The following is a 14,551-nucleotide window of genomic DNA, read 5'->3' on the forward strand; positions in this document are numbered from 1 at the left end:
CTGCGGGCTATGTGGCAGAGCTGAAAGGTTGGACTGCAAGTTACTGTAGATATCCGATTAAAAAAAAATTATGAAAAGTGACATCTTTTCCGACAGCTGAACAAACATTATGGCAGATCACAAAGATGTAACTTCTAGTCAGTTCTTTGCAGCGTAATACTGTATACACTGTTTATATTCCAGAGTTTAGTTGGATTTACTGCATTTATTTTTTGAATAGCAATGGTGTCTCAACAATAATTGGTGGTCATATCTCTCCCATTTTGTATTCCCTACAGTTTTGTTATGCATTTCTTTCCCACATTTTTGCTTTGTGAATAATTGTTCAAAAACACTACCTACGGAAATTAAATATGCATGAGGGAAAATCAATGCTAAGATAAACACTTGATGAACAAAAATTAATAAATGCGCAGATCTTGGAATTATGAGCCAGAATTGTGAATTATGTGCTAAGCTTGGGTTAACCATATAGTATATTATCATATTTGTTTGTTTGTTTGTGCTGCGATCTGATTCAAACATTCAAAATCCTAAAAGGTATAGACAATGTCGACCCAGGGGACTTCTTTGACCTGAAAAAAGAAACAAGGACCAGGGGTCACAAATGGAGATTAGATAAAGGGGCATTCAGAACAGAAAATAGGAGGCACTTTTTTACACAGAGAATTGTGAGGGTCTGGAACCAACTCCCCAGTAATGTTATTGAAGCTGACACCCTGGGATCCTTCAAGAAGCTGCTTGATGAGATTCTGGGATCAATAAGCTACTAACAACCAAACGAGCAAGATGGGCTGAATGGCCTCCTCTCGTTTGTAACCTTCTTATTCTTATGTTCTTATATAATTACACTGAAGCTTCCAGACAATGATGCAATAATTACTTACTATGTAATAAGTTCCTAGTAACTGAAACATTGCTTTGAAAACAGAATATAGTGCTCAGTTTCAGCACATGAATTTATGAATTGAAAGTGGATTTTAAAAAAAGGCTTATTTTAGCTTCCTTAATACTTTCTGGGCAAGGCTTGAGGCAAATGTATATTTGTATTTACACCCTCCCCCCTTTGTTTTATAGGCTAAATGCAAGGAAACCAGGTCTGTATGGGAGACTGGCCTTAATGTTCTAAAAACAAACCACATATTTATCTTGGCGCATTGGAGTAGAAAGACTACCTTGATTGAAAAAAAGCTGATGGCAAGTGTGATCATTGGTTTTCTTTTAAGGGATCATGTCAAAAGTTCAGTGTACTTTTAACCATGTCTGATCCGAGGCAGTATTTATGAAGCAAAAACATGCCAATTAGAACACATGTGCACGAACCTGGACAAACATACTCAACCCTACCGAATTTAGGAGCCATGATTGAACAGGCTGATCTCTTCCACAGTCGCAAGCTGAATCATCAGTAAAGTCATTGCAGTCCTGTGCAGTTACCTAGCAGTAACTTAGTTAAATAGCACACCTATTTAACTAAGCCCCCAAGGGTCAGTCTTGGGTCCTCTCCTGTTCTCTCTCTACACCCGCTCCCTGGGCCCCCTCATCGCATCCTATGGTTTCGCATACCATTTCTATGCTGATGATGCTCAGATTTTCCTCTCCTTCCCCACCTCTGACTCCACCATCTCCTCCCGTATCTCTACCTGTCTGTCTGCTATTTCCTCCTGGATGCACTCGCATCACCTCAAACTCAACCTCTCTAAATCTGACCTCCTTTTCTTTCCCTCCTCCTCCCCCTCCTCTGATCTCTCTATCTCTGTTCCTCTGGAATCTACCACACTCTCTCCCTCTTCCTCAGCTAAGAACCTTGGAGTCACCCTGGACCCCTGCCTCTCTTATTCCCAGCACATCTCCACTCTGGCACGCACTTGCAGATTCTTCCTGAGCAACATCCGAAGAATCCGACCCTTCCTCACCAACTATGCTACCCAGCTCCTGGTCCAGGCCCTGGTACTCTCCCGCCTAGACTACTGCAACTCCCTCCTGGCTGGCCTCCCTGCGTCCGCCACCCGTCCGCTCCAGCTCATCCAGAACTCTGCTGCTCGCCTGGTGTTCTCTCTACCTCGCTTCGCCCACGCTACTCCACTACTCCGCTCGCTCCACTGGCTCCCGATCACCGCTCGCATCCAGTTCAAGACTCTTGTACTAGCCTACAGATGCCTTGATCAGACTGCACCCAGCTACCTCCAGACCCTCATCTCTCCCTACACCCCCACTCGACCTCTCCGCTCCGCCTGCACTAGAAGACTGGCTCTACCTCCGCTACGCTCCCCTGCCTCCCGAGCCCGCTCCTTCTCCACCCTTGCTCCGCAGTGGTGGTGGAACGACCTTCCTACAGATGTCAGGACTGCCCAGTCCCTGACCACATTCCGGCGCCTCCTTAAGACTCACCTCTTCAAACAGCACCTGTAGAACTCCTCTGTTGTATCCTGGGACACTATCACCCTTCATTTAAATATGCTTTATTTTGCTCTTATCTGCCCCCTATTTTACTGCATTTAATCCTGTACCTCAGAATATTGTAATCTGCCAAGTGTTTAATCTGTAGTATTTTGTACTTAATCATATCCTGATGTAACTATCACTATTTAATCATATCCTGATGTAACTTTCACTATTATCTGCTGTATTATTGAATTGTGGTTTGTCACACTTGAGAATTATTGTATTTCTTGTTCTTATTGTATGACTTATATTGTAACACTTGAATGTATTTGTATTTGCTTGCGATTGTAAGTCGCCCTGGATAAGGGCGTCTGCTAAGAAATAAATAATAATAATAATAATAATAACATACCCATCTACTTTACCACTCTATGTGACACCAGACAAATAGCAGTCCTTTTCTTTTTAGCATCATTACATACTCGTGCTATTGAGTGTTGCAAAGACTTTTAATTTACAGTCCAATATTGCATTTTTTAAAGATGATCCCTAAGCTCTTTATTCGATTATTTAAAAGGCAATGTGATAGAGTTTCATTTCAGGAAATACTTTCCAGGCTGCTTTTTCATTTCAGCCCATAGCTAAACCACAGCTCCTAGTCTGTCCTGCATTACCGAGTGGCCCGGCACATTATCTGGAATTATAACACAGTACCATGCATGAGACCTCACCAACAATGCTTAACATGTACATTCTTCAAAGGTCACAGGAGGAATTAATTAACTAAAAATAAAGCCCAGATAGGTTACAGAAATCAAATCCATAACACCCAAGCCTTTGTACTTGTAATATGGATTTGCAAGTGAATCCGGAATCTCAAATGAACATGAAAACCGTACCGCAGGACAATCAAGGCCGCCTGATCCAGACTTTACTTTGCTATAGTTTTTCAGTCCCTGGATTTTAGACAAGATTCATGGAATCATCACTTTTTTGGCATTACACTAAGTGCAGCATTTTATTGGGAACATATTGCCACTCCTTGCTCAGATGTACTCAGTTTTTCAGTTTAGACCCTCTTGTCTGTCTTAGACTAAACACATGACTCCCAGATGAGAATGTGAACGCTATCCAGAAAACCGGGGCAAGGTTCATTTGACCCCAGCTCTCTTTCTTTCCATTAAATCCATTGTACCATCTGTCCCACGAGTCAGGGATCCTAGTCATAATTGTTAATATTGGTTGTCTGTCTATTTCTGTCCAATTGACTAAATCAGCATAATACATTGCCTATGATTCCTTCCTTATGGAACACTCTGTAGATTTACAGTAGTATTTCTAAAGAGCTCAGTGGCTAAAAGGACCATCAATATGTTGCCCTTCAGCTATGTAAAATTGAAACAGGTCCATAGGATGGTTCCAGACTAAGTTCATTTGTAAACAAAAAGGATCTTATAATTAAGGAAGGGAGATAGCATTTTTGTTTCTAGACTGAATGTACTGCCCTTGATTTACAGTATATATACTTCAAGTTCATCTGTTTGTTTGAACAATAGCAGAACACTTTTGTAAATCAATTAATGGAACAGGAAAGAGTTTTTTTTTTAATTTTGCATATTATATATATAGAGTTAATTTTTGCAATAATTTCAACAAATTCAACAAGCAACTGCAGGAAAGCTGCAGATCGGGCGTGATTAAAACACTGGTTTTAAATACAATATCCACTCTGTACAGCATTATAAAGATATATAAAGGTAGTTAATATTAGTCAATAGAATCACAAATATTTTAGATACTCAATTCAGTGACTCTAATGCTGAGTGTGCAGTGAACTAGTTCCAAAAAGAAAAAAGAAAAAGGCTTCAGGATACAGGAAAGGGAGGACAATAGAGAATGATGGCAGTGGGGTGGGGGGGGGGGGGGGGGGGGCTGCAGAATGTTGGCATCAGTCTTTACACATCAGGTAGGGGCCCATATTATTCCTGGTAATATTTGTGCACACATGCTGTGTGTATGGAGTTTGATCAACAAATGCAAACTTATTATCCTTGGCATTATAGTCAGAAAGCTATGCCTGATTGCTGTTTCCATTCTTCCGTTTTCTCTCTACTGATTGTTCAATGGGACAATGCTTTATTGAAAGACCTGCCAGATTTCTGTTCCTTGCTTTATATTCTCCTGAGCTTCAGTACAGTTACATTGCACTGATGACTCTCAGATTCCAGTAAGCAGGTTGATCAGTAGAGATTTGACTGTGTACCACATCTGTAACGTTGGTCTACTGGACTGAACTATTTTCCCACAATAGAAAATGTGTCAGAATCTTTGTTTCGGGCTTTAGTTTACAGTTGACCTTTTAGAAATATCCAACACATCCTATTATGAAAATTAGGAGTTTGTAGTATAGATCAGGGACTTTCAGCTTTCCACCTGTTCCTCAAGTGCATGCATCAAGTACATTAATTGATTTTCTGGTGCTCATAAGATAGCATTTTCAAACAGCCGCTGTGACGTTGAACAGTGTGTAGCTGGAATGATTGCTCTATCCATTTAAAAGTTTACTATGGTATTTTTTTTGCAATTTTACTCTTCTTTTCCCATGGTTATACTATGCATTTCCCATCGTTTGCCCTGGTTTGCCTTGTTTATTAATATGCTTTACCATATTCTTTACAATGCTTACCGAAACATTATTCACTTGTGCTTTGCTTTTACTGTGGGAAACTTTAATAAGGGAGATTCTATGCACATTACCAGACTCCAATGCAATTTAAAAAAGAAAACTGGTTGAAACAAAAACCTGAACCATTGGGGATACTAAAGGATGAAAGTTAAAAACCACTGAATGGATCCAAAATGAATGGCTCCAAAATCCCAATTTACACACAGGATTAAAAAAAAAAATACACTGGCATTCAGCATAAATGAAAAGTACACAAAAGACCGTGGAAAGATATTGCACTGTTTGCAGACAAATTCCTTCAACCTGCCTTTCCATGGGATCTGAACATCCTGTTAGAAACTAAACCCTGCCTGCCATTTGATTAAAGCATCAGTCAAGACAAACATAAACCCAACACTTGTCCACACTGTTAATGTGAAAGAATTCAGTTTGGGCATGCCTCGTGCACACATCTTCATTGTTGACTGAAAGATCAACACTAAGGGATTAGGGACTGGTTTATACTGTGGTCCTAATTCACATGGCTATGTTGGGGCAGATGAAATAACAGTACATTAAAAACCACATCAATGCAACACGACTGTGCTCCTTGACTCACACTACATCTCTTGTGCAGCTTTTGCTAGCTATCCCCATGACACTGAAAAAAGGCACCGTGATATTTTTTTCACCCCTGGGATCTGCCAACACTAGGGTCTGTGACATTCTCAAAAAACGAATGATCAAGATTTTTATCGTCAATACGTAAATATTTGAACTATTGCAATAAAAGATGAAATGCAGTTTATAATTTGTACTGACCTAAAGAGTTTACTGTCAGAAATGACAGTAAACTCTAAAGGCTTCGTTTTGCATATATGTATGAAAAAGAAGCAAGTAATAAAGTTAGAAATCACAGCGCAGAGCTAGGTTTTTTCTTGCTTGCTTTGGCAGGGTCTAGCACCTACCCGGGCTAGGATTGCTTAATACAAATATACAAAATAACATTAGTGAGCTCTGCAAAAATTCCAGGAAGCAGCTTTTTTTATTTCATTTTTTTTTTTTGTGCCGCTAAAGGCACCAAAGTGTTACTTGTTAACTTGTGATTTGGAAGTATGTTGCAAAAGGTACAAAAAGTTTTCAAAATATTGACTCCCCAGGTTCATTTGTTTTGATATCAGTGAGAATGACCAGTGGAAATGACTTGAGCGTAATACAAACATGTTTCTTTATAATAGTGTACAATTATCGAGAAATCTAAATTTGGCAAAATCAATACTCTGATCCTGCGCACAGAAAAACAACAGCACTTTTTCTCCTGAGTAGGGAGAATGTGATTGGACATTAAGAAATGTGGGGAAAAATACACTAACTTAAAAAAAAGAAAAAAAATAGTTACTGGCAATGCAACTTGCTACTGTTTGTGCCTGCCAAGTACCAAAGCTAGTACAGCACATTTCAAAGGGTAAAAAAGCACAGTATCCTTGATTTATGCACTATGTTAATTCCATGACATTTCTTTTTTTTTGCCTTGGACTCCAATTCACTGCAAATCATTTTGATTTAGGCTGCACAGGTCTCCCGTGTAATGAGTTCAGGCATTTTTTGTTAACTTAATCCTCAATTCACACAAGTGCACATCTCAAAGAACGCTCAGAGTTTGGCAATATTTGACGTTTGTGCATAAAAAGCCCTGCTGTAAATTATTAAAAAGCCTTGCTCCTGGACCTCAGCAGACAGTGATGCTTGGGTTCATGGTCCTGTCAGATCTGATATGGTGGGTAAAAGTCATTTCATATACTTGTACTTCCAAGAGCTGCTTTCAGAGATCACTTTTCATTTTCAAATTCTACATCCATCTTAAGGTGAAAAAACACATTCTATTTGCTGGAACGTACACACTTTCGGCAGAATATTGGGCTGATTGTAAGCACTTAGTCTACAGTATATGGACTGTCTGACCTTACGTATGAGTATAGGTCATGCTTATTTACTTTTGCATGATACCGAGAGCTCTAATTTTGTATTTGTATCCATGAAGGACGAACCTATACAACTGACATATTAGTTATTCAATGGCCTTCCAACAGCTGTAAAAATGTAACACCAGAACATTTTGTAAGGTGTTGGTCAGCGTCTTCCAAATAAGCTGCCTTTAGCCTCTCAATAAAAACAGATATTTAGCTTTCCCCCTGGAGCCTTTGAAAGCCCCCATTGTCTTTAACATAAGGATGACACCAGAATGTTACATTTTTGTCTGCGGCAATTAATTTTTTATATCACTCAGCTATTTCCTTGCTTCCATCCATCACGGTGATGACAACTCGCTGTGTTTTACAAAGGTAATCTGTTACCTTTTGAAGAGTTGATTTTGGCTTCTGCAGCGAGCTTTACATCTGCTTTTTTAAACACTTGCTTTTTCATTTCGGAAAAAGAAAAAGAAAAGAAAAACAACCCCCCCCCCCCCACACACACACACACACGTGGTGAGACCCATCGCTGGTTGGCACTGAATGGTGAATAGCCGTGCTTCACAGGAGGTATTCTTTGTTTATAATTTTTCATGGGACAGAGTGCTGACCGTCTGAGGAATTCAATAACAGTTACACATCTGAAAGCCCAGATTAAGACAGATCTACAGGAAAAAAAAGAGTCTGCAGCTTTGCTGAGTTTTAATAGGGAGGTATACTGGAGCGGCAGGCTCAAGAAATGGTTGAGACATTGATCAAATCCCTATAAAAACAGACACAAACTCTGATGACAGATGTATTGAGGAGTTCCATTTTGCACACGAGATAAAAGTAAGACCATCTCTTGGAATGTGCTGCTGCAATACCCTTCCTCTCAGCTTCCTGAGTTCCCTTAATCTGCAGTCAAGAAACCTTGGATATTGATGATACTGAATATAAACAGACTGGGGGGTTGTTCGTTTTTGGCCATCGTGGGTACTGCAGAATCTGCACCCAAACTCAAAGCTTAGGTACAGATAGCGAAATTACAGTTAAGTAAATGGTAGCTACATTAACATCATTGTCATTCTTGTGAATATATACATATATTATTTATTAATTTCTTAGCAGACACCCTTATCCAGAGCGACTTACAATATATCACATTATTTTTACATACAATTACCCATTTATAGAGTTGAGTTTTTACTGGAGCAATCTAGGTAAAGTACCTTGCTCAAGGGTACAGCAGCAGTGTCCCCCACCAGGGATTGAACCCACAACCCTCTGGTCAAGAGTCCAGAGCCCTAACCACTACTCCACACTGCTGCTCTATATATATATATATACAAAAAAGCATGAATGTAGTAACCATCTCAATTCATATTTATTCTTATAAGCATTCAAATTGTAATCCTAGTAAATTAATTTGCTGCCAGTTTTTAAAACACAGCATAAAAAACATCTAACGGAAAATTTATGTTTCTCAGCTGATCGCCTAATATGGAAATATTGGACCCAATTCATAAGCATTCCTACTTTCATGCAACAAACTCAAAGTTACAAATGTAACGATAAGCAGCTGCACTTCAGAGGACGCAGTATATAGCTCGTTTGTACCGTTTGCCAAGAGTTTTGCAGAATGATTGTAAATATTTTACAGGTGCAGTTAGATGGAGCCCCTTAAATAATGTACTTTCTTTCCAAAATACATTTTCATAGAAACCTGCGATTTATGAATACCGTTATCTGTCTTCCAAGGCATCCTCATAGACACAACAGCTTTTTTTTAAGCTGCTTTAAAATAGAGTAATTAGATACTGTTTGGAAAGCTCTCTGCAAGAAGCACATGATACAGACAGGTTCTGTGTTGCTCGTTGCAATAGTTATTCTACAGCAAATGTAAAAGTAATAACCAAAACCCACTCCTTTCAAGTTCCAGTCAATGTTTTGATGATTCCAATGTACCTGGATGGGTGTGTCCATGTGTGTGTTTTTTTCAACTAGGTGTAAGTGTCAGATTCAGCCCTTCAGATTCTCAGCTAAATTACTGGGGTTGTGTTTAAAAAATATTACAAGAATTAACATGAAATAATTATTGAAAAGAATATGTATGGTGATTATTGCCCAACTTTGGATTAGTAAATAATCGCACAGCAAAGCACCCAATTACCAATATTTGGCACATGACTTCAGAAATCTTAATGGCATGGGTGCAACATTTGCAAAAACGTGTTTTTGCATGATTAACTAATTATGAACCCAGGAAAACATCAATCAAATGCATTAAAAAAAAAGGCGTAACCCTGTTTCTTTCTACATTACTGTGTTATAAGTCCTGCTTGGGGTTACACTGCGATTTTGAAACACATTGTCCAATTTCAAAAAGAAAAAGAAAGGTTTGTTTTTGAAACAGCAAATCAAACATTTAAGGGAGTTTTTTAACAGTCCTTTGGCAAATTGATATTATGATGTCTGTTTAATACACCAGCATGGCAGCTGTAACATTTAATTCAGATTTGTTTTTTCAGCTTTGTAACCTCTAGATTGTAAATATATAAAAGCCTGTAGATACACAGCAGGGCCCCAGGCTTTGTGTTCTTGAAATAAAGCAACAAGATAAACTGCTTCCAGAGAAATGTATTTTTTTTGTAGGGAATTGTGCTTTATTGCATTTAGTCCTAGCTGCCACCTTCCTAATATCCTGTTTTCCCTAACTGTTGGCGACACACTGTACTTAATAGAAAACACAGCATTTACAATATCAACTAAAACCGAACACTGACGTAACAGAAAATATTGACTAGAACCAGTTTTTGAGAAATACACTCAATTGCGACTTAATTTCAGGCTCGTGAAAGCCTTGCAAGATTTCAATGATGCTGGGCTTTGCTGATGTAAAAACACACAACACAGAAAAAACAATTGTCTAATCCTGTACACAAGACAAAAACATACATTTGCAAAATTATAATGCTTCTTTTTTCTGTCAATGCAACAATCTCCACAACAATCCAGGATAAATGAAGGTCATTGCATGCATCCTTCAATCCCACCGCCAAACCAATTGCCTCTTCACACCCTGGAAAAGCATTGAATGCTGGCGAGCTAACGGCCCCCTGGAGGATAAAGGCTTGCACTGCAGGTTTCTGCTTGGGCTCAGAACGTGACCTTGTTGCCTTGTGTAACCGGCATGAGCAGCAGAGCCAATGTGACAGGGAGACTTTGCACAGCCAGGACGAGAACCAGTGCTCCTGTGACAGTGTAACTCACCCTTGCAAACCGGGTGAGCCTTTTTGGGACCCCTATAATGTTTCTTTTCAATGTTAAAATCTTTTCAGATATCATTGCGATTAAAAATCCCACTAGAATCTAAATTGGTAGCATGTTAGCAAACAGAGATTTTTTTTTTTTTTTTACACAGCAGCGCTGCAACTATTTTGCCAGTCCCTTTTGTTAAACTAGTAAAGATCAAGTAAAAATAAAATAAACTTTAACACACATTCCAGATATTTACTATGTACTGTAAATGCAGCCATCTGCCTTGGCACTCAGAAACAAAACAAAAAATACCCCGGACAGTTATAAATTAAACAGGGAAAAAAAAAGAAGCCATTTAAGCATGCAAGTTGTGGTTTATTCGCAGCAATACAGATGTATTTCAGAGCCCGCTACTCCACCTGCACACACACACAGCACAGCTTTATCACAAGTAACATAGACATTTGGCAGAAAGGCAGTTTTCAGTTCAATAGGTTTGCTGTGTCAGTGTCACTGGGAGCTGCATGAGTCATTACTCACTGTTGGAGTTTGAAATATTCTGCAGCTCAGTGCTATCTAAGGGATGCTTAGCTGGTCACTGAGCTGGAAAAACTAATTCACAGAGAGAATAATAATTAGCCCTATCTCATCTTTCCAATACCAATACACTCTGGTCTCTTTATAACACTATCCGAGGGAGCGTATAACTTCACAGGTTACAATGAAATGCCTCTTGTGAGTTTGCAGATACAAGCCAGGGTATTACATTAGAAAGAAGCTTAAATAATAATAACAGTTCACCTTAAGTTATAGTCAAGCCCCTTTATTTCCAGATGTTGACCAAAATATTTCTAGGTTTTATAAAAGCTGCAGGTGTTTTTATTTATTTATTCATTTATCACCCCAGACCCCAGCACCCGACTAGGTGTCTAATACAGTCATTACCAGCAGTGTTGTCATTTCTACACCAAATAACCCCACCCACAGTTCTACCATCCATCCACATCTGCACCATGTGTGTTTCTAATCAATAATACTTTTCGCTTGCTTGATGGGTAGGATTTCAAAAGCTTTTAAAATCTAATATTGGGCTTGTTTTGCAGGCCATGGCTTTAACTGAGCATGAAAGCTGGGCTCTGTCTCGTGAACTAGCATATCTAAAGAACCTGTTTTGACTTGCTGGGATATTCATATATGAATGTCAATTCCCTGTTTGTGAATGTACACAGCACATGGGCTATGTGCTGCACTGATGCCTACATCATTAGAGTTAAAGACTGTGGGAAACTTGCAAGAGAAGGCATATCATTAAAACTTTAAATACAGTAAATCAATGCAATAAAATACCATATCATTCAGTAACCTCAATGGACACAATAGAATACAATGTACTAGCCTATCAGTTTGTATTGGTTTAAATTCCACAGCAAATTAAACTGTACAAGTGTAAACTCTTACAGTATGATTTATGCTTTTAGCTTTATTTAATTACATTTTTTTTTTTAATATAAATTAGAAAAAAGCCTGTTGGCTATACTATAGATTTGTTGTGTTGCTGAACCAATGCATTTCGGTGGTAGGGCTCTGACAGTGCCAATAGCATAACAACTACGACTGTGAAGAACTGTCAAAGTGTCAGTCCTGTTGGCACAAAATCTACATTTACAGTAACTCTCCAAATAAAAAATAATTGGTTTATTGAGATGAAATAATTCATTTTAAATTATGTTTCTCTCTAGAATCACAGTGGATTGATAAAACCCAGGGGCTTGGTACCAATGCGTGTGCTTACATGTTTGTCACACATCACATCTGCCCCAGAAATTGACATTTATATATATATATAAAATATTTATGTGGCACAGATTCTTTAAATTTGCCAGGTGTGTGTGTCAAGTTCATACATGGGTATTTCTTTCGGATTTCAGTGCTCTCCGATCTCAAATGTGGTTTTCGTGGACATTTTCTGATGAATAAAAGTTTTTCAAGCAGGAGTGTTAGGGTTAAGGTTACATCGTGCAATAAGATCAACCACTAAACACAAGGATCTATAAGATTTGTGATTCAGTATTGATGATGTATTTATGGCATGAATGCATTTTATTCCTGCAACTAAAAGTTAATTGCCCAAAGCAAAATTGCCATACACTTTGATCGATCCAAAATGTATTTGAATAAGTAGTTGAGAGATTTATTGCAATATTAAGAAAATATTATGGCACTGAAGCGTACCCAAAACCATGCCTCTTTTTGAAATTACTGCTCTGGTTGATAATCTTTGCCTTAAAATTGAAATAGCTCATCCATCATGTGAAATCTTTCATTATTTTAATCTTAAGAGAGATTTATCAGTGGGTGGCACTGAATGGTTCTTTGTGCAGCCTCACTGTAGTTTGCATTTGCCAGATACAAATTGCCTGAAGGAAAGGAGACATGTGTGTCTTATCTCCCACTGCATTCCACTCAATGAAATGAAGAAAATGGTTTCTTTTTATTTCCCCGCTTTCTGAACTATGCATTCTTGTGTTATGGTTAAAGAGATACCGGGTATGATGGAACACACAGGGGTTCAGGAATTAGAATAGAAATGTGAGGAGACGACACCTGTTACTAACCACCTTGCCTTTTTAAAATGGAAAGGCGATTCAATGTGTGGCTCTGTACTTTACCCTGATATTTTATTATATTATCCTTTTAAAACTTCTGAGAACCTTTTTACAATTACAGTTGAAGCAAAAGCACATTCCAAATAGAATGCAGGGTTCTAGACAGAATGACAGAGTGACGTTTTAGTTTTAGCAATAAAATAAAAGAAACAAAGTATCTGTCTTCTGTAAAACTGCATTATCCTCTGAAATATATTACAGCACATACAGTATATACATACTCAGGTATATAGTATTAATGTGAAATAAAGCCATGCTATGGCAAGGTACAGTATACTGTAGCATAGCCATTTATTGAAAAAAAGTCAATGCCAATGTATGGAATGCATAGAAACAGCATGGGAAAAGATCAAGTAATGCTTTGGAAGAATCATAAAGACATGGTTAAAGTGTAAAATGACTGTAAAGATACACAGCACTAACACTCATTTTACACCTAATAGTAATTGCTAATATTCTATCCCATTTTGTCTTATAAAAGCGACTGTTATAATTACCTCTGAAAGCCATGCATTCACCTACATCAGGATTTACCTCACTTTGCAGCTTTTCAAGGGCAGTTATTGCATCTGACATTTTGATGTTTGAAATCCCTAAAGATATCTTTATTTTCTCTACCCCAGGGTCAGGAAAATAAGTCCTGTATGCAATGCCAGACATAAGAGCTGCCAAATAATACTCCATTACTAGTTGGGTAATGAACACCCCATTCAACTGGAAAAGTACCAGAAAAGTACTGGTAAGAACTCTTTTAAAAAAAGAAAGAGGGGTCGTTTCATGATTTAAAAAAAAGACTTGTAAGAGATTCTTAAATGAAAAAGCACATTTTCCACTTTAAGTCACTGATAAGCCTATATGTTGTGTGCTTTTACTCGTCTTGTCCCATCTTGCCAAAGGGCAGCAAATTGGGTGTTAGGCTTCCTGTTGAAAAAATTAGAACTCTCAGACTACTGCATACAAAAACTTCTCAATCAGTTCACATTATAAGTTCTCTTGGTGGCACAGTGTTTTGATCCTAAACAGACTGGATGTCTTTTAAACTTGCAAATCATTTGCACTCTGCTAAATGTGTTTCAAATAACAGATTTACAGAGTTAAAACAATCCCCCAAAAGACCAGAGAACTATTCAAATATATTACAATTTACTCTACATTAGTCGCCTGAAAGCTAGTAAAAACAAAAGAAAAACACAAACTTACTGCCATTCTTTTATGAATTCAATTCAAGCCTAAATTAAATTAAAAGTATAGCTATGACAGCGCCATTTAATACAGACATCAGTGCAAGTGAAACATCACATTAAATACAAACCAGCTCAACACAAAGACCTTTTTCTCTCAAATGTAAAGCCTGAATGATTGTCAGATTGTTGTAAAGTTAACTATTAACTCATGGACGTGCGTAAAGAATCCATTTTCAGAATATTTGTTTACATACACAGTATGTATTTACTATGTGAACAATTTGTTTTCATGAAAATAATACATGTGAGCATTTATTGGCTTTTAAAAAAAGCACAATATTATTAACAATCTGACAAATACCATTCATCATTCATCTACCTAGTTGCATTTAGGATTTTCCACTGTTAATGTTACTAATGCAGGAGAGTGTAAATGAGCAA

Source organism: Acipenser ruthenus, chromosome 11 (assembly GCF_902713425.1).
Source record: "Acipenser ruthenus chromosome 11, fAciRut3.2 maternal haplotype, whole genome shotgun sequence".
Lineage (NCBI taxonomy): Eukaryota > Metazoa > Chordata > Actinopteri > Acipenseriformes > Acipenseridae > Acipenser > Acipenser ruthenus.